Source organism: Panthera onca, chromosome C2 (genome assembly GCF_046562875.1).
Source record: "Panthera onca isolate mPanOnc1 chromosome C2, mPanOnc1 haplotype 2, whole genome shotgun sequence".
In the NCBI taxonomy this organism is placed as follows: Eukaryota; Metazoa; Chordata; class Mammalia; order Carnivora; family Felidae; genus Panthera; species Panthera onca.
Window position 1 is genome coordinate 27,511,008 of NC_138347.1, and position 22,681 is coordinate 27,533,688.

Here is a 22,681-nt window from a genome sequence, read left to right on the forward strand (position 1 = left end):
AATTGGCTAAACATCAGCCCAACTAATGAGTCTTAGAATGTAGTGCTGCTTGAATGGGTTTTCTGTAATCTACAGCCAAAAACAACGTGAGTGATGCTATCTGTGCTTTCATTATGGGAACAACGAGAAAGCGTTGAGTGATGGCAACACTTCAGTCTCACCAGTAAAATGGCCAATACTTTGCCTACATTTTCCACACATCTACTTGGTCTGGAAGCAAATTTTCTAATTTGAATATCAGTATCCTGCCTTCTTGCTTCCTATTGTGAGTCAAGATGATCACATGACTTCTAACAACCTAGAACACGCATAATCACTGAGATCAACATCCAATGAAGTCATATGAGGCCAGTAGAAACTTCAATACAACCAACTTACCTTTCATAAATTTGATAATTACAGAGCTAAAAATATTGGAAAGAGACAATTATACCTTAAAAGACTTTCAAAAGCTATTTTCTGGCAAATGAAATCAACATCTGTGCTGCATCTTTACACCTTTTGAGAGCAAATAAACCTGACAAATATTATCTAAATTCTAGAAAAAGAATCTGAGAAAAAGTTCACTCTGACACACGATTTGTTTCAATAAAATGACATCTAAAAAAGTAATGATATCATCAGAGTGAGGGGGGAAAAGCTTTTAAAATGCTGCACCTAAAAATTAAAACAAAACACCAGTTATCTTTTATCAAGTCAGAGAATATTTACAGTAGTGATAACCTCAGCTGGAGAGGGTAGCAAATTGTTAACAATGGTTTGGAGAACAACTTATCAATGTGAATCACAAGGCTTAAAAACGTTCATTCTTTCTGGCCAAATAGATTGTAGACGTGAGTTTTGCTGTAAAATAGCACCTCAAAACTTACTTATGTAAAGGGACAGCCATTTATTATTCTTGTCGTTGGGTAGTGGTGGTCATTCTGGACTCATTCATACATCTGCTTCAGCTACCATGCAGGGAGGCAGTTCTGCTTTGGCAGCTGACTGACATTCGGTTGGAGCAACGGGGGTAAATGGGCTCTGTGCCTCTCACTGGTCAGCAGCGGGTGTGATAGCATCTAGGATTCGAAGAATGAACAGAAGCTATAAGGCTTCTGGAGGCTTAGGCTCGGAAGTGGCACGATTGTCACTTCTGCTATATTTTATTGGTCAAAACAAGCCACGAGTTCTGAAACAAGTAAGTAGGGGAACAGATGTTCTCTCTTGATGAGTGAAGCTGAAAAAATGACATCACAAAGGGGCACGGGTGCACGAGGTGTGGAGACCCACGTCCAATTCTGCAAATTACTATCTATATTTTGACAATATTTTCTGTGGAATTATCCTAAGTATGAAGGCTGGCAGTGCCCAATGCACAAAGATAATTATACAGTAAAACTGGGGGAAATGACATTTCCAATTCTTTGCAAAAATGATCACAGAAGTTATGAAAAGTTTACCTGCAGATAATGTTAAAAATATGAAAAAGAAATACTTGTGTTATATAGTTGAAAAACAAAATAGAAATGCATCAATGTAATGAGATTACAGTTAAATCAAACACCTTGAAAGGAAATATATAAAAATGTACATAGTCAAAGTGTTTGAGGAAGAAGACTATGGGTTTTTTCAACTGGCTTATTTTCCGAAGTTATATTTCTCTCTAGTGAATATGTTTAGCCTCCAGGATGTCGGACATAAAGTGATTAAATGATAAAATCTCCTCATCTTATTCTCAGAAGACATTTTAAAGATGATACATGGAAGGTAACATCACACTTCAGAGTCGGGAGAGATGTCTTTTCTTTCTTTCCAAGTAGGAAGTGACCAAGACCACCTGGAACACCAAACCTATCATGATACTAGAGCAACCAAAGAGAACACAGGTATAGACATAGTGCACTATGGGGAGAAAGGCAGAGTACTTCAGTAGAGAAGTCCACAATTTCCATTTCACACACAAGCAAAACCTCATAGATGTTAGCTGGGAGAGACTGGCTACATCAAGCTCTACTTCGAGGAAGTACGTTAGCAAAGATTACGAAAATTCTGTCATCAGTAACGGGCGTCTTGAAGCCAAAGCACTTATTCAGCCCAGATCAAATTACACAAATCAGTAGTAGAGAAAAGATCAGAAGGACAGAAAAGTAAGGCTTTAGCTATTCCAGTTAGGAGTTATAAAGGTATGTAGTGAGAGTGATATAAAAATTACATAGGCTTAATAGCTTCTCAAATACAATTATATATAAATAGCATATAGAGCCCATAATCACAGTCATAGTCAACAAAGTAGGAACTTTTGAAGACGTAAAAAGTGGGGAATAGTAGAGTTGCAGCTTTGCTGTTCTGTGCCCATTACAATGCATAGTTGGACCCTGAGCAACTGTTTTGTTTTGTTTTTTCTTCCCTAGTCTACCTGTTCTGAGCATGTTTAGGATGATGGAGAAAATGATCTTCTGAGATCCCTTCTACTGTTAAACTTCTATGATTTGAAGACTGAGGATTGAATATTGGTTTATTAAGCACTGGGTCCTATTGGGACAGCTCAGTCATTCCTTGACTTGTTTAAATTAAGTTTAGGATATGGAAAGGTAAGCACCTCTTCCTACAGAACTATGCCTCATTCTGAAGAGAGTTGTCTTGTGCTTTTAGGTTGTTCTAGAAACAGTTGACTACAAACATTAGGCTGTAGACTATGGTGAAATAATCATGTTATCTTTGTGGCCAGTCCTCCATCTTGGTTTCCCCGTTAGTCCCTGGTCCAGAAACCAACAGCTCCTATTTCTCAGCTGGACATGTATTTTTTATACATAGCATTGATCTTGATGCCCTGCAATGCCAGACAACTATAGTTGTTGTGACAAACTAATCTGTGCTAACCCATGGCCTGTCCAACAGTGTGACTTAAGTCAAGAACGTTAGCATCAGACTGATGTTTGTGGCAATTTGTTATGACAGTGATAGAAACTAACACACATAATACAAAACCATATGTGGTTCTCTATTTCTACCTACACTTTTCTCTTTAAAATGGACTTGACCAAATTTTTAAATAGCATAGAGTAATAGATTCCCCTGTGGCACTGTATTAGAAAAGTTGTTTGTATTTTATTGCCCTGAATGTATTTTATTTATGGGAAAAACCACTTAAGGAGGAGTGACAGGAAAATAATAAAAGTCTTTAGAATTCAGAGATACACACAACAAACTAAAAATCTTCAGAGGAAATAAAAATAGCTAAGAGCAACCAGACTTAAAATATACATTGTGATGGACAAAGGAGATATATAAAATGAAAAAAATAAAACAAGCAAACAAGAGAAAGAACACTGTTTCCATTTCTACTTGATGTTTTGATTATATCCAGTCTTACAATGATTCATGTTTTATCAGATAGACCTTTAGAGACAGACATATTTTATGAGATAGATGGAGCATCTTCAGCTGTTGAACTTTTTTTTAAGGTTTTTACATAGTTAAATTGATAAATTATACTATTTCTAAATGAAAATCTGGCCAATTCATTTTTATGCCAGCTGAAATAAACAAGATTGAAATATTGACCTTTTCTCACTGTAGCGATTTTAGCAATTGTTTTATGTTCCAAGGAGGAATTTTTTTGTTTGCTATGAAATGTTTACTTTAGAAGAACACTAATCATCTCAAGTTTATCAATTATGTAAAGAACAAGATAAGGAATGAGAAAAAGCATCTGAAAATTAATTTCATAACTTTTCATAATCACTTCATCCAGCTAGCTATAGAGGACTTATGTGACAGAAAAGAAAAATCATATTTTGATGATAGAAAAGAAATAGAACAAAGGCATTTGCAAATAGTTTAAATTCTATTTCTGACCTTTCCCACAAAATACATAATTCAAATCCCTACACACTTAAGACTGCAACGATTTTTCTAATCCAACACATTTTTTTCTAGATTCTGCTTGCAGACCATATCTTAAGTCAGTAAATTAGATTCTCAAATAGGCTCTGAAGTCAGTAGAGGCAAAACTGAAATGCTAGATTACATTTAGTCTTTTAAATATATGGTGCCTTCTTTCTTTTAATAAAAAAAAACCCTTAAAAATATCAATTCTTAGATAATATGACCACAGTAAATTATCAAAATATCATATGATTCAAGTTACCCAGTTTATACCTCCTATCTATTTCATAGATCACAGCACAAGTAAATTTTCTTTGTCATTTAATCAATTCAAAACGAAAAGTATATTTTGCCCCGTCTATTGGTAAGCCAGATATGATGGCAATCTTTCATTTAAAAAACTCCCATGTGTTTTAACAGTTGAACATAGTTCATAGGGAATTAATATAATACTGTTAAAGTGGAAATTTTAATTGGCAGTCTTCATTAGAATGGTGAAAAGTTGTATCTCATTTAATCCTCTACACAAACCAGATCTTCTTTTATGTGTTTATATCATGCACAGATGCTGGAAAGAATATGTGAAAAAGGAGGATAAGAACAAAAGTGAGAAGAGGGGTCTGACCACTGAAAATCTTTGATGCCATACAAAATGAATGTGAGTTTAATTCTGAAGGCATTGTGAAGCCACCGAAAGATTTTAAGTAGAGGTATAGCATGACATATTTATATTCTAGTAAACACATTCTGGAAGCAATAACATGATAGAAGAGAGAAAATGATCCTCAAATCAGGGAAAAGAGTTATGCGAGATATGAGGAAGTTCTCTACTATGATAATAGTAAAGAGACTTGACAAATGATTACTGATTCAGGCCGGGAGCTAAAACAGAGAAGTAGAGAATTACCCACTCTTTCTCCTTGGGTGGCTAGTTGGAAATGCTCACTGACATAAGAAATACTAAAATCAGAAGTCAGAAGTAGTGTCAGGGGCAAGGGGTGGAGACAAAGAGTTTGATCTGGGAAGGCAAGATTGCATATGCCTGTAAGTAGCCAGCAGGAAACATCCTATAAGTTGGCACTTAGTAAGCAGGTTGAGGATGAAAACATAGATTTCATGATTACAGCTGATTGTTGATCCCATGAGAAAGAATGATGTTGGTTAGGATGTTTGTATAATTAAGAACATGTCCAGAAACAACAGCCTGGATGATACAAATACTTGAGGAGTGGGCACAAAAAGAGAATCCAATGGAGGAATCAGAGAAGAAATAGTTCACTAAGGAAGAAGGAATGATCAAGAAGAGTGGTCAACTCTGTCAAATACAAAGAGGTCAGATATGATAAGGACTTAACAGAATTCATTAATTTCATTCTTCATGTTTTAAAGAAGTCTTCTGAGATATTAAGTATCTTGCCAACTCTTCAGGCACAAATATTTTTATTCCTGTTTCAAAGAATAGTAGACAACATTTTAGCCCAATGTGAAGTCAATTTTGATGAACCATTATGCTCTTTGTTCCAGCTCTGTATTCCAGCTTTCTGAAAATCTTTAGTAGAAACAGAGGTCCTGGACATCCTTTTTAGTATGTATACACAAAATATAAACAAATACAAATAAATATATCTGTTCGTATATAAACAAGATATCCACCTTCCACTCACTAGGTATTCACAGACTAATATTCACAGACATATGCATTATGGTCTTGTTTTCCTAATAAGAGATGCTGACCCAAGTGCCAGTGATGAGTGAAAGCTAGAGGACAACAATGGTGAAACACTCCATGGGCCTACATAGCTCTTGAAGGAAACGAAAGTGATCAGTCTAATATTTGGAATTAGAACCAAGAAACCCAGCAGTAGGGGGCAGTAAAAGAGGATGTAGAGAAGGTCACCAAGGCCATGCTAGTCAAAGGAGAGAGGAACAGAAATGCCAAGCAGATAAATCACGGAGCTCAGATTTAACAGCCCAGGCTGGCTGAAGGAGCCAGCATGCCTGTTCCATTCCTGAGAAGATTCCATTTGCAGGCTGTAAGGACTCATAAGAATCTCCCTTGTACTTTTAGGTAGCTTGAATGAATCTTTTCCCTGCAACTAATCTATCTAGATAGACAAAAACTATCATGAAAGTTGACAGGCAGGGAAGAGAATTTTCAGCTCTGGCAAGATAAATAAATGCACAAAGGAACAAAAATAATAGAGCAAAGCTGTTTGGAGAAGGTAATATTTGAACTAAGCCTTAAATATGTTGGTCTGTCTGGCAAGTTGCTTTTCCAGTATGTCTTTCAGATGGGACAGTTTGAGAGTCTTGAGATCAGGCCCATGATCTCCAATGAAGAGTATATTGCATTTATGAACTCGATAAATATTTCCACATTGCATAAAGAATAGGGAAACATGAGAAATTGTCACAAAAAAGTTCACTTTAGTACAGCTAAATATAAAAATAGGTGGTTTGGTTATAAAGACAATTTGAGAAACCACGAACAAAGATGTCTCTCCCTATTCCTTCAGTCCTGGAATTAATAGACCATTTTCACATGAGAAATGCCCCAATATCTATCTGAATGTTGTAACCAACAGTTTATTCTACTGAAGACAAAAAAGAATAAAAATGGTCCCCAAACCTTTTTTTAAAATGTTTATTTATTTTTTGAGAGAGAGAAAGAGAGAGAGAGCAGGGAGGGGCAGAGAGAGAGGAAGAGAAAGAGTCCCAAGCAGGCTCCACGCTGTCAGTGCAGAGCCTGACAAGGGGCTCCATCTCATAAACCATGAGATCATGACCTGAGCCAAAATCAAGCATCAGACGCTTAAACCGAGTCACCCGAAGCCCCAAGTCCCCAAACCTTTTTATACATGTATTTTATGACTGTTGTATCTTCCACCTCAGATTTTAAAATAAACCAAACAAGTAAAAACACCCTTAGTCCCACCAAGCCAACCTAATGTTTGTTAAATTCCATGTTGCTTGTAAGCTTATATGCAACTACTACAAAGATTTCGAAAGCTAAGCAAAATAACCCTGTAAACAAGAGGACTTAGAATGGAAATCTTTAAAGTTCCTGATCACTAATAGGGTTACTATTGGGGGCAATCAGAATATCTCACAAAGGATTCTAAATATATTGTGTCACATTCAATAAGCAAAAGTATTTTATTCTTCCACATGATTCCTTAGCAAACAATCTCATCCCCAAATATCATGGCACAGGGGAGAAGTGGTGTTGGTTTAATTTAGATTTGATTTATGTGCTATATCATCAGGAACAGATAAACCTGCATAATAAACAGCATATGTTGGCCTTAACCAAGCATGTGGATTCTGTTATATGAAAAGCAAATGTTCAAGAAACAAAATTAATATTAATGTGTTTTGCAAAATCAAAATCAGGAGCTACTTTTGGAGGAGCTGAATAATCACAGACCCTACTGTAGGCTAAATCCCACTTATTTCACATGTTAAAAGAGAGCTGGTGGTCTTCAGTACTGAAGCCCACGGGTCTAATAACCAAAACTAAGGTTTTTATTCTTCACGTAGAAAGTTGCTCCATAAGAAAAATAAGTTTTATAAAAACTGCAATTGCAGCCATTGACAACAAAAATGGCATTATGCAGACGATGACCACCACTGTTGCAAAATTCTTGCAGGCCATTGTCACAGTAACTCTGTGTTCCAGTTGCTCGACTTCATTTTGGAACGTTCAACTGCAAAAATCATAATGGGCAATAATAATAAGCCAGGAAAGAGATTCCCTTTAAGGACAAGGGACGGAGTAATCGTGTTCAATGTTACCCAAATCTTGGCTACTGGAGACACATTTGTGATCACTTAAAACTTCTACAAATTCAAAATGAATGTTTAGGGGCGCCTGGGTGGCTCCGTCGGTTAAGCGTCCGACTTCAGCTCAGGTCACGATCTCACGGTCCGTGAGTTCGAGCTCCGCGTCAGGCTCTGGCTGATGGCTCAGAGCCTGGAGCCTGCTTCCAATTCTGTGTCTCCCTCTCTCTCTGCCCCTCCCCCATTCATGCTCTGTCTCTGTCTGTCCCAAAAATAAATAAACGTTAAAAAAAAATTTAAAAAAAAATGAATGTTTAAAAATTTTAATGTTGCTACCCCAAGAGGCTAGTTTTCCTGAAATCCCTTATTCTCATCTCATTTTTGATCTCTGGAATCACATTTATTCATATAGATCATATGCACTCTTTTCCATATCCAGTGCTTCTCTTCTTGGGTATTTCTGTATCTCACTCTGTCCACTATGACAAACAACAGTTGTCAAGGCTCCATTATCTCCACAGATGGTACATGGAAGTGGTGTGTTTTGTTTTGTTTTGTTTTGTTACTTTTTATAAAGCAACTCCTCCTACAGTGGGCTGACAGCCAACCTGATTAGAACCAAGTGTTCCATTGTTGATATTTCTCCAAAATAGTCAGAAATAAATTTGTCCCCTTAATATTAATGTGTACTCATATCCTAAAAAAATAAAAAATCAGAGTGTAGCGCCTTGGAGTTCCATCATTTTATCTGACAGAGAAAATTTCAAACATATCCTGTGGCTTTCCTGGTTATTAAACCACCCAAATAAATCCCCTATCTCTGTGATTCAAAGTTTGTATCTCTGACCTCACGTAAGCATGAAGAGTAGAAGAGAAGCAAGCTGAGAAACTCCTGAAAGCCTCCCATGTTTAGTTATTTACAAAAGTAAAAAAAGAGGACACTAGCTTAAAAGGCATTTGTTTGTAATAATTTCATAATACCAAACAACTCTTTTAAGATGTGGTTTGCTCAAGATTTAAAAACTCTGAAACACTGTCTGCTGTTGAGGTCCTATGTCAAAACTCCAGGTATTGATGATGTCATTCATTTCTTAAAATAACCTATTATTTCTCAAATATAAAAAAATATGCATTCTACAGAGTAATTCATAGGAATAAAGCATGAATGAAAGATAGCCTGTGATCCTTTACCCAGATAGAGCCATTGTTAATGTTTTCATTTATACAGTTTTATAATATGTATTTGTGCATGAGTGTGTGCATGTGTGTGTTACAAAAACAGGATCATACAGTTGCATAAACAGCATTTTGTACTCATCAACGAATGTATTATGGGACTCTCTTGCCTCTACTAAATGTATGTGTATGTCACTTTTATTATTTTTTTAATTTTTTAAAATGTTTATTTCTGAGAAACAGAGAGAAACAGAGTATGAGTGGGGGAGGGGCAGAGAGAGAGGGAGACACAGAATCTGAAGCAGACTGCATGTTCCAAGCTGTCAGCACAGAGCCTGACATGGGGCTCGAACCCACGAACTATGAGATCATGACCTGAGCTGAAGTTGGAGGCTTAACCGACTGAGCCACCCAGGCGCCCCTGTATATATCACTTTTAAAAACTACACTATTCCATGATATACCTATTGTATAATTTTTAAATTGGCAATTAGGATGTTTCAATTTTTCCCTGTTGAAGACAAAGTTGTGCTGATGGTAGTCAAAAATACAGCTTGGTACACAAATCTCATTACTTCTTTAGCATACATTTTAAAAAATAATCTTTTTTTACTTTTAAGTTCATTTATTTATTGTAGAGAGAGAGAGAGACAAAGCAAGTGAGTGGGGGAGGGGAAGACAGAGAAAGAGAGAGAGAATCCCAAGCAGTCTCTGCACTGTCAGCATGAAGCCCGAAGTGGGGCTCAAACTCACCAACCAGGAGATGATGACTTGAGCCGAAACCAATAGATGCTTAACCAACTGAGCCACACAGGCGCCCCAGCATACATTTTTAGAAGTGAAATTGCTGAGTCAAAGAATAAGCACATTTAAAAAATCTGAACCATGTTGTCCAACTGTCTTCCAACCAACAAAAGATGGTTCTGCCCGCTTGTCCTGTCTCCTACTCATTTTTCATTGAGAAAACAAGCCATTCATTGCATGCTTCCTATGTCCTGGGGTGTGTACTCCGTACAAGATAAGGAGACATGGAAGGACTAAATACGTTTCCAGCCAACTCCTCCCAGAGCTCATGGTTTAGTAATAGGATACACACGTAATTTCAATACAGTGTTATAAATGACAAAGTTGTAGCAATGTGTACACAGTTGATTGAGGAAGATGAATAATATTCCCTAAACATTCACTGAACATGCTCTAAAATGTGTTACCTCATTTTCTACCACAAACATCATAAGACATGGGTCTTTATTATCTTCATTCTACATAGGAAAAATCTAAAACCCAGAGAATTTAAATAAATTTCACTGGCGTGGCTGCTCTAGTCTCAGTTCTGCAACTCTCCAGCATTGTGATCCTGGACAAGTTAACTTCTCTAAACCTCAGTTCCTTCATGGGTAACTTGAGGATAACACAAACTTCCAGATTTATAGCAAGGACTGAATTAAATGTGAATTCTTACAAAGCATTTAGCTTAGTGCTTAATATACAGTAAGTACTCAATAAATGCTAGTTCCGTAACGCCTCCACTGACTTTACTAACATCCCTGTCACAAACAGGGAAGAAAGACTACTCTGCTCATGATCTATTTCATAATCAGAAATATTTTTTCAATGTTCAACCTAAATACTCTCAATGGCCTTCAGTGACATGCAGTGATATGAACTTCTCTTTCTTATATAATGGAATATTTGTTTTCTTCCCATTCATTATTTACTGATTCTTAAGTTATTTCTATGAAAATTCCACTGTGTCTTAAAGATGTACCACAGCCCTGCACTTGGTTTTGAGCACCTGAAGAAGTTACTATAAATCGAGTTCCTAGAGCAATTTAAAACATATATTTTAAAATATTGTATGACAATTAGCTCATGTCATTATCCAAAGGCAAGAAGGACAGACTTCAGGAGAGTTAAGTAAGTTACAGATGTAGAGTTTTAAGGTAAAAAAAAAACCCAAACATCTATTAGGTATTTCAATTTTAACATTTCTCATTTATGTAAGTACATAAAAATTCATAAGTGACATATTCTGAACCACTCGAGTAATCTATTAAAACAGATCCTTTTTTTCATGAATTGTTCTAGAAATTGCCTGCACTGCAAGGCATTGCTGGCATTTGGTTCTCTTGTTTTAATTTTGACAGTGTTTCTAAATAAAAATAAACACGTTACTTTTGCTTATTTTTTTGTTAAATGGAAAGATTTGGTTGAGAGAGAAGTTTTAAGTTGTATGAATGCCTATAATATTCAAATTTATCAGCTAACAGGCTCTATTTTGTTTTAGAGCATGGATAAAATAGCTCTCAAAGTGAAACTACCTCGAGCTTTTTAAAAATATAGAGATGTTCCTCATGAAATATGTACAAATACAGGGAAGCAATCTGACTAAAAATGCTCAATTTAGCAGCAGCGGTGAATCTAAGAAAGGTTCATGCCAATATCTTGAAAATTTACTACTTTCGGCATCTGCCTACTTTAACCCTTAACTCTTTGTCACTTACCTAAAGTTAACTCAGTGGGGTGTTTCTTTAGTAGGCTCTTTAATTGTCCTTATCATTTTTGAAACATTATTTAATTTTAAGATTTGGGGTAAAAAGTTTTGGTGGAATATTTTTCCCAGAGTAAATATAATTTTGCTTTTGTTTTCAATAATTTAAAGACTGTGGATCACTTATCCTTATTTATCACAACAGCAAAGACATACATTTAAATCATCTCAACAGAGTATTCTCCTTAATGTAATATTATTACATTGGGAATTTGTGGAATCCCTTCCTACCTCACTAGAAAATATGATACAAATGACTTGCAATTAACGTAATTCATGGAATAACAGATAATGTTTTTGATCTGTTACCATAATCATTATTAGCATGAATATTGGGTTTTTAAAACCTTTTATAGATTCAGATCGCAAAACAGCAATACAAACCTACTCCTAAATGAATAATATTCCCTTTCCTTTTTCTCATGTGAAGTACACTTTAGAGAGCCTCTCTGACCAGAAGAGAACCACATTACCCAATTGTAGTAAACATTCTTTTCTTAGAAAGAAATATCAACCTTGCAAATATAGTATCAGTGAATTCACTATTACTTGGAGCTTGAAGGCCACCAAGCTCTGACTCAATAGGGGGAAAAAGATTTATTTTCTCTAAGTGTCATACATTCCTTCATTGACTTCAAAGTCAGACCCATTTCCAGTTCTCTAAGACGTAAACTGCAGTACTTACGTCAAGTGGATTTTCTAGTGGGTTATTTATTTCCATCTGTCTTATATTTGTGGGCAGGTTGAATAGATCTGAGTCTGCTGGAAAGAGAGATGAAAGATAGACTTTAAAGCAAGAGCTGAGTTTAAGCAAGAAAATAAGGTTCAACAATAGCGGATTAAACTTGAAACCTTGGGGAAATTCTTATTCAGGCAATTTTATGTGCAACTTTTAACTTGCAAATAGGGAATTTTGACAATCTCTACATTGTTCCATATAATGTAGTGAGAAATGATGATTTATGTAAACGAAAGTGATAGGTTGTGTATTTCCTAGGAAGCACATTCAAGTTTATTTTATCTGTTGAATTTGTTTCTCATTGTTCTTGTAAAACTGCTTCAGTTTCCTAAGTTCTCCTTCAGTGCACACCATCCACTCTTAACCTTCTCACTTCCTTTGGTCTGGAGCTCCATTCTTTATTAAAAGTTCACACCAACAACTAAGCAGAAAAAATTAATGTTCTGGTGGAGTCACATGCTGGTTAGAGGTTCTTCACTCTTCATTGCACATTAAACCTGCATATAATTTATGTTGGTGTTAACCACAGATTTATGTCCTTTGCACTTTTTTTAATAAGTGAATGCTTTATCTCCCTAACGTAAACACTGTTGTTCATTCCGATTCTTATAAATTATTTGACGAATTACTCTGGTGTCTTTAGGTAAAAATAAATTAACTTAGAAAATGCGATCAGCCTAATTAAATCATGTGCTAGGTGACTTTCTATCTGTCCATAATTATAAATGAAAACCAACATCTTGTGCTAAAAAGAAAATACATACAGTATTAATTAGTCTTCTAAGGGTGGCTAAAATGTGAAAAAATGGAATGTATTCAGAATCAGGTAACTTACCTCCCATGACTTAGGAACAATTGTCGGGGGCATGGAATACAGGTTTAGGGGATCAGAATTTGCTGAACAGCAGCTTTTAGCTTTCTCCTAGCTTGAACCTATATTAAATAGTCTTTGTATTGGGCAGATTTACTTTCTTTTTTAAGTGATCTACACTAATGTTTACTGAAAATAACTCCAGGTGAGTTTTCCCACTATAAAACCCTTATAAAATTGATTGGAAAAAAAGAAAAAAGATCAACTCCAGATCTCAGTGGCTTAGCGCAACCAAAGTTCTCTTCTTGCACACATGTAAGTCTGACATGGGTTAACGGAGGTTTCTCCTCTGGGTGGGGTTTTAGGGACATGGGCTGATGGAGACCGTGTTAGCTTGTGATGCCGCCATCTTACACACGCTTCAGCATTTGCCATCGTAAGGGGACAAAGAGCTTAGAGAACTCAGCTACTCTTAAGAGAAGCGCCTCATTTCTGAGCATAGCTCATTGACGTTAACTTCGAGGGATGTTAGGATGTTATCAAGCAAAGGGAAAATAATCAATTATGGTAAAGACTGGTAATCATCATCACCTTCTATGCGCTAAATATTCAGTTCCCTCTTCTTCGCACACATAGCACATACTCAGTACCTCAACACGGAATGGCCTAAAGCCCATCCAGTCAGTGCCTGAATTTCAAAGTCCAGCACATCTAGATGAAGTTCAAGCTCCTATGTGACTTCTCCGAGTTTTAAGACCAATGAATTTAAAAGCCAAATTACCTACTCCTACACACACACACACACACACACACAGACACACACACTCAATCCACAAAGGTGTGACAGGGTCAGGATAATTACAATAATACACTCACTTTTAGAAAGAAGACAAATGGGACATAATCAGCAGTTCATATAAATCCCAAGGTCCTGCTGAGCACACAGTAAAGGCTCCCTACCAGTGTGTGACTCTAGTCTCCTTGTGACAAGTTCTTTTTTATTTCCATTCCCTTCTTTGACTGTATTTGAAAATTGGTCTCCTCAGGGCTGCACAGCTTCCTTGGCCCCCTTGCTCACATGAGGTTGTGTCCCCAAGGGCCATTGTCAGCTTCATACAAACGCATCGTTAGTCCAGGCTTGTGGTTTCTTTGGCAGTACATTTCTCTCAAATACTTAAGAGGCTTCCTCTCTATTTGTTTCTAGTCAGTTCCATGTGTCAGTAACCACACCCACACTTTAAAATACCTAGTTCTCACATCTCTAGCAGCTCTTTGTTTTCTCAACCCCTGTCTTTTTTCTACCAAGTTGGTGGCTACCTGAAGCTTATCTATAATAACAGGTGGAAAGACCCCACTTTTAAAACTCTCTACCTTGGGTCACCTGGGTGGCTCAGTTGGCTAAGCATCCGACTCTTGGTTTTGGCTCAGGTCATGATCTCACGGTTTGTGAGTTCAAGCCCCCTCATTGGTCTCCATGCTGACAATGCGGAACCTGCTTGAGATTCTCTCTCTTCCTCTCTCTGTCCCTCCCCGGCTCATTCTTTTGTCTCTCTCTCAAAAATAAATAAATAAACTTAAAAATTAAAAACAAAAATCTCTGCCTTAAGTACAGTACTCAACTGAAATATTTTGTTGAATGGAAACTTCCTTTGTGTTCCATTTGGGTCTAGAAGCAGTTGGCTTTTCCAGTGCTGTATGAGTCCATATTTCTAGATCCCCTGTATTTGTTCTAATTTCTGCTTGTGAGTCAGCCAATTCTTCCCTGGATTCATCTTTATTTTTGTAGTCCCTTGCCGAGCACAGCCAATGGCAGTAAGCAGACATTGCTATAGTTCTTTTTTCGCCTCTTACCTAGGAGCTAACTTTACTTGAGCATATGCTCTGCTTTCCAAGTGCTGATGTACAATAGTTTCAGCAAATGTCTTAACACTATATGACACACATTTTCTTCTGTTTCCACCTGGGTCATTTTTCTCACTTTCTGTCATTGCCTATATAGTACACATCAAGTATTGTGTTATACTAGAGCCCCATTTCTAATATGACTTTTTCTATTCATGAGAATGGTTGAGGTTACAGAGATATGACAAATTAGCCACAGAACCTGAGTGACTTATCATAACACAGGTCAATTTCTTGTTCATATAAATGTGCAAGTTATGAGGAAACTGTCCTCCATAAGTCATTCAGGGACCTGGGCTATTGGAGGCCACACTGTCTTTAGCTCTGCCATCTCAACCTTTGGCTCCCAATGTTGCCAGGTCAAGAGGAACTTATAATCACATTTAAATACCTCAGACTTGAAGTGACACATGTCACTTCCTCTCACAACTATAGTCCACAAACACCTGTCCTGCCCTAATGGCAAAGGAAACAGAAATCTTTACATGAAGAAGGAACAGAAGAAGAGGAAAATTAAATTTTGTGGTCTCTAATTGTTTCTCTTTGTATTTTTAATGTTCAGATAAATGGAAACATAGGTAAGCCACAGTAAAATTATTTGATCACCATGATGGAGAAACATTTGTCAAACAAATATTAGATCATTTCATAAGTATAATTGGGAAGCACAAGTTTGATCCATTTCCTCACATATAAAAATACCTAGTGACTAATAGGTATAAAAGAAAGCTACATAGCAATCAAATTGGCCCTTAAATTAAAAAAAAAAAACAACTCCCTCAGAACTAGTTATATGACATGGAAAACAGATTGAACAAAAACAGTCACTAGCAGGAAATAGTAGGAAGTGGAGCAGCAAAAAAATGGATAAAAATAAATGAATGAAAAGAAGAAAAGAAGGAATAAAGCCACATAAAAGTTCAGGAAAGATTTTAAATGTTGTCAGATATAAGGAATTATTTTGAATAAAGTTAGGAGTCTATATAAAACATTGCTTTACAGCTTCAAAATTTTATCATAGCTAGGATATCAAGGTTCAGTACAAATAGAAGGGTCCTAAATGATTCTCAGAAATGGATATTCCTTAACACCTAGGTCAAGAATGAGGGTTGTGAACATATTGGTGAGAGAGTGACGAGTCAGATAAAAACTGGCCCACCCACAATCATGGTAAAAAGGGCGATAGCAGCCCTTCTAAGTTAATGAACAGCCTATGTATCATTCTGGCACACCTGGTTCAGGGGGTTTGAGAGAAGAAGGGAACAGGAATCCCTTAGAGGAGGAAATCCAGCAAGAAAACCACTTGAAATAAAATATTTCCAAGAATTATTTCAAACAAGAGTTAAAATCTTTGCCAAAGAAATAGCTCGTTCAAATTGATAAAGGCATTTCTTAAAAACTGGACTGCTAAAATCTGAGAAGAGAAAAATTTTCTGCAGAAAATCAGAAAGTAAATATTCTAGGCTTTGATGTCCATACAATCTCTGTCATAGCTACTCACCCCTGCTGTTAGAGCAAGAAAAAAACACAAACGATAGGATACATAAATGATGGCCCTGGTTATGTCTCTATGAAACTTTATTTGCAAAAATAGATAGCAGCCTATCTGAATCAGCCTACAGCCCATAGTTTGCCAACTCTTGCTCTCAGAGAGAAAATGGCAAATAATTCTAACAAAATTTTAAAGTAAACTGGTGAGAACAAAACAATGATCAACCATATTGACAGCTCAAGACATGCAAAAGAAAACAATGAAATTCTCCTTTTCCCTAAAGCATTACGAAATACCATGATACATGACTAAAGGGGGGTAGAGCATATTGACATAAGGTTTGCAAAATTTCTAAAGATCAAATGCATATATGGGTGTATACGTATAGACACACACATATATCTTACACACACACACACACACACACACACACACACACACACACACATATATATAGACACACGTATACAAAAACGTAGAATTAGAATTTGGAAATCTTGCTAAGGGTGCATAGTATTTAGTTTGAATTTTAGAATTTTAATTAGTACAAAAGCTATTCAGAGATGAATCAGGAAGGAGACAATACTTCTTGGTGGTCATAGTAATGATTTATTTGGTAATATATATATATATATATATATATATATATATATATATATACACTTCCCTACCCCATTATTTTTGGAGAACAAAAATAGGGAAGAACTGGGAAAAGTCATGCAATCTCTCTGTAGGTACTAGGAGTTCTTAACACTGGGAACATGAGGTCTCCTACTCAGTCTCCTCTTTATTGCCTTCCTTCATCCCATGGACTGAGAAGTTTCTAGAGGAATCAAATTAAGCAATAGCAAAAAGCATGTACTTTTAGCCTTAGGAATGTCCATCCCATATTAGGAGTCCTACTATCCTCAACTATCCTGAGTCCAACAATTCTTGTATAAAAATATTTCCCTAGTACCTGTGAACTGTAAGCAGAGTAATTAGAAAGTTCTGTGGGTACTAAAAAAAAATGAATATTTCATTAAGGAGTAAAATTCATTTCTGATACATTCTCAACTATTACAAAAAACTGATAAAGGTTTGTAAAGAGTATCATAGCAAATAAATCTTTTTTCCTTTTGAAATTTTCTTTGTTCCCTGATCACAAAAGTAACCATGCATCACTATCAAATGTCACAAAGAAAGAACTTAAAAGAAACAGTTACCCATGATGCCAGTACTTGGAGACAACCACTGTCGGTAGTGTGAAGTATGTTCTCCCACATTTTTATATTCATACATATGTGTGTATTTACCAACCTAAGATCTGCTAAACAAACTATTCTTTGATTTTCTCTGTTTCGTTTAAAAATATGAACAATTTTAATGTACACAAGGAAAAATGGGTTCCTTCTCTTTTAACCACATTGCATTGCACTGGAAGTATGCACCATAAATTATTTATGTCATCTTCTACTGATGGACATCTTGGCTGCAAAATTATTTTCCCTATTTTACACTGTAACATGAACATTTCAGTACACTTATTTGAGTGAGCTTACCCTATTATATCCCTTAGGGTAAATTCATAGAAATGCAATTTTCTATGTTGAAGAGTATCTAAATTTAATGTTTTGCATTATATTAATAAATTACCTTCTAGAAGAGTTGTAACAATTTCTCTCTCCCTAAGTTTCCAATATGAGTGTGCTTAAATAAATTATGGTATTTTCACAGACTAAAATACTATGTTTCAAAAATTAATGACATGGCAAGCCATACATAGGATTATATCAGGTAAAACAAGATACAAGATATAATAAAGTACACCATTGATATATCACTATATAAATTGCTATATATATATATGTATATATATATACATATATATATATATATACATATATATATATATATGGAGAGGAATATACATATTATATATATAGTGTGTGTGTGTGTGTGTGTGTGTGCGCGCACGCTCCAAGGAGCGTCACAACATAGGGAAAGGACTGGAGCAAATTTTTAACTGATATCTTATGTTCTTCTACATTTGTTAAATTTCCTAGAATTTGTGCATATTTTAGTTGTAATCTGAAAACCAGTATGTTAAAGAAATACTGGAAATCACAAAGCTGAAGAAATGTGTTTTCACATATTTTGTAGTTTACCTGCTATTAGACATACAATTATAAAAAAAACACCCCTAATGTGCCACAATCAGGAATATTTAAACGTGCTAAACTAAATTGCTTTTTCTCAACAAAGGACTTGTTTTAATTCGTGAAATGTCTTCATGCCTAATAGCAAGCAGAAGAAAACCTTGCTCTCCTCCGCTGAGAAGACAAGTTAAGAGCAAAACGGTGAGCCCCTGAAAACAGAGAAGAAACTAGCTCCTAAGAGCTAGCTCTTACCCTGGCTGCAGGCATTTTGGAAAGCTTTTTGGAAGGGAACAAATCATTAATAAAGACTCAATACTTACAGTGACCTTTGAGCAATTCCAGATGTAGACATGCAGATTTTTCCACAAATAATAAAGAAGGGCTGGCTACAAGAAGTGACAGTCCGGAACAGATCTGCAGGAGACTAGAATTACATGGGACACAGAAAAGAGACTGAGCAGAAATGAAACAACACAAAAAGGATCCAGATCCTTCACTAAACAACCAGAGATTTATTCTCTTACATGATTTTTTTTACCAATTTTTTCCTGAGTGAACAGGAAATGTATGTTATTTTATATTTTCTGGATATGATTATGGCTTTATCAGTCTTTATGATGCTCTTCTTCTCCATCCTAACACTATGCTAAGTTTTTATACAGAGTGACTCATTGAATCCTCATATAAACCCAACTTGGTAAAGACTATTATTCACATTTTATAATTAGAAAAGGGAGGCACAGAAATTTAGGTAGCTTAGCCAAGATCATGCATCTAGAACAGAGGTCGACACACTTCTTAAAGGGCTAGCGAGTAAATATCAGATGTGCTGCCATAAGGTCTCGGTCACAACCATTCCACTGTGCTGCGTAGTGCAAAAGCATGCAGAGACAATACTCAAACCAGTGAACGTGGCAGTGTTACCCAAACAGGTGGCAGGTTCACTGGCCATGGTTTGCCAACCCTTGACCTACCTACAAAGTAGTAAAGCAAGATTCAAACTTAAGTCTACGCCTTTAATAATTAAACTGTCATACAATAGGGGAAATACAATAATTGTGGTTCTCCTTCCATAGTCTGGGCTCACTCATTCTCAAATATTCTTTTGGGTCTCTATACAGTCTAGTTCTAAAGAAACTTACCAGTTAATGTGAATTGTCACTTACAGTGATTTGCTGGGCAAACAGTTATGGATTCCTAGGGGGCATAAATAAGGTAGGTAACTTTTCTAACAGAATGGGATTTAGCCCCTTCTTGTCAGGATAGATGTGCAGACCTGAAATTTAGAAGGCAATACTCAGCTTTCCAAAATGGAGAGAGAAAGGAGATGACATTGGGCCCATTTTTAATTTAGAAATATTTAGTTTAACGAGTCCTATGATCTCAATATTTTTCCTTAATTTCCAAATTATTGTCACTTGGTGAATTTGCCTCATAAGTATAAAAACATTGGGCAATATGGCTGTACTCATTTTAAATTGCCTAAAATTCAAAGTTGTGAGAAAAAAAATATTTCAACAATATTTAGTTTTCCTTGAGTTCATGAAGTAGCATTGAAAAATAATCAACAATTTGTGCCAGCTTTTTGATTTTTTAATAGTAGGTCTTTAGCAGAATTTATTTGACAGCCGCATCCATGAATACAGAATGAACCAAGGTTACATAAGACTGCTAAAATAATTGAGAAGTTACATGATCTATGGGCAGGAAAAAGAAGACTCAGAAATTTAAACTCAGTCTTAATGTTATTGTGGCCCAGTCAAATGACCTTGAGCCAATTCTCTCTAAATCTGAATCTTCCACAGGAAAATGGCATTAATATCACCTGCTAATGTACCAGGGCTATTGTGAAACTTATATGAAAAAATTCATGAAGTTACCTTGTAGATTTAAAACACTATATTCATTAAGGTAGGCTTCTAAGACTTACAACTTATTTTTACAAAGAAAAATATCTTTTTTTTTCCTGTATCTTTCACAGACCTGTAATTTTCACCAGAAACGTAGAAAAGAGGACACCCAGAGTTCCAGATCTTTGCCAGCCCATCACTGTGAAAAAGCAAAGTCAACCCATAATCCTATTACCATTTCATTTTTCGAGACCTGTAAAATTTTTCCTTGCTATCAATAATCACCAACATTTCTAAATGCTCCATTTACTAGATTCCTAAACTTTTTCTAAGACTAAAGAGTAAATAACAGTAACATTTATAGAACAGAAGTAGTTTTCACAAACCAATTGACTAAAATTTTAGCTAGATTTCTAAGAAATATCGTAAAGACACTGTAGCAGATTGTGTTATTTTCTGTAAATATTTGCAGCCCATCTCTTGGGGAAGATCATACTCCCCCACTTCACTGATGTCAATCTTGGTCATATGACTTGTGAGGAGTGAGCAGAAGTGGCACGTGCCACTTGCAAGCAGAAATTTAAGGGCCACTGCAGTTTGCCAGTTTCTTTTTACTTCTGGGCTAGACCAGAATATTCCAGATAAGGGCTCCATCAACCAGGGGTCCAGAGTGAATACAACATGGAGCAGCACTGGGACCAACCCAGGAGACTATGTAGAACAAGTGAGAAGTAAACTTTTGTTCATGTTAGTCACTGATGTTGTGGGTCACCTGTTACCACAGGATAACCTAGGCTACTGTCCTAAATGACTAATTAGAGGATGTAAAAATCCTGTTATATTCTGTGCCTGGACCTTTTAATTATAATGATACAAAGATGGCGGTAGCAAAAAATACCGCATTTATTCAGAAAGAAGCATTTCAATGTTTCCTATAGGTTAATACAATTAAGACAGGGTATAAGACTAAATTTTGTCTGCACTGAACAACAAAAGTGTTGCAAGGGATTCAGAATCCTAAAGAATTTTTGAGTTATTTAGAGGATACAAAAGCATGTAACCAGAGGATCACATCCAGAAATAATGTTGGCCATTATTTAGGGATTATCTTTAACCTGGGAAAATGGGGCACTCACCATCCTTTTTTCTTTTTCTCTTTTTTAGCCAAGAAACTTCAAAATTATTTTCAAGGAAAAAAGAAGTGACTTTCAAAATGCATTAGCAAAACTCCATAGATTTCCTAAATCCAAAGACTAATAATATATACAACATTTCCTTGCCTAAAAGCTATGTCCTAATATGACACAAGTCCTGTCAAGATTTCTGTTTTTAATAAAAAGTTAATCATGTTTAAACATAATATCTCTAATATCTGGCTCAACACAAGAAACATACAATTTCAGGGATAACGTTAGATATGCTTTGCAATATCAAGAAACTATCAACACAGTATCAAGGATACCCTGCCCTCTACTGTCAGTATTAAAATTTTGCATGTTTAACTAAATAGTTAAATCACTGTATTTAAAATCCCTCCATACTGTGGTGTTTAAACATTGTTTCTATTCTATTAGCTCTTTTCTTATACAATTTAACATGTATGTTCACTTAAACACTAAAGCTAATTAATCTTTTCATACTGCTCCTCAGAAAAGGAACTCAGAATGCTTTAATGCTATTTAGTCATTTCTCAACTTGGAGTCTCTTGTTATTCCACACGAATTTCTCTTACTTTAATCCCATCAATTATAAAATGTAATTATTTCAGTATGGTAAATGTTTGCTTATCATCACACAGTTATTTTCTATTTTATTTAATCGCGATTCCTCCTTGCATGTTAGACCTTCCTTCGAAATCGCTTCGTATTTAATGCAGATCTGCTGATGTGAAAGGCTCTCCATTTTTATTTGCAGAAATCTCTGGTTTGTTCTTCTTCTTTAAAGGTTCAGAAGTATACAATTCCAGGTAAACAATGATTTTCCCTGACTACTTGAAGATAATATTCTCCAGTCTTCTAGCTCCCTTTGTTGCTGTTGAAACCACTCACCTCCAAACTCCAGCTGGCCTCTCTGGCTCCATTTAGCAATATCTAAGCTCTTGTCACTGCCAGCTAAAGGGAATTTTCCAGAGTTTTGTTGGGAAATCTCACTTTTTCATTGGTTCTCCACACCACCTGTACCGTGGGTTCCTCTGTTCTGTTCCTGTCTGAATCTGTCATTTATTATGGTTTCTAGAATTTTCCTACAAATGTGATCTCTAAAAGTTAGCTTAAAACATGTGCAGAGTTAAAGGGTATGGTTTACACCATCTGCATTTATGTCAATGAAGAGGAAACATGTTCATGCATCACCATTTTGTATTTTACATTACC

General features: G+C 35.9%; 1 long non-coding RNA gene across 2 annotated transcripts in view; it reads left to right on the forward strand.

The window, feature by feature from the left end:
- The window catches only part of LOC132683876 (uncharacterized), a 47,938-nt gene extending 26,260 nt beyond the window's left edge, over nt 1–21,678 (forward strand). The window contains exons 2-6 of one of the 2 annotated variants that reach the window (XR_009612445.3): nt 1,803–1,868; nt 2,394–2,573; nt 4,436–4,528; nt 18,566–18,660; nt 21,474–21,678. This is a non-coding gene — a long non-coding RNA (uncharacterized LOC132683876). Of the gene's footprint in view, nt 1–1,802; nt 1,869–2,393; nt 2,574–4,435; nt 4,529–5,394; nt 5,496–18,565; nt 18,661–21,473 lie in introns of those variants that run through there. The other variant, XR_013557752.1, reaches the window with a different exon arrangement.
- The last annotated feature ends 1,003 nt before the right edge of the window (nt 21,679–22,681 follow it).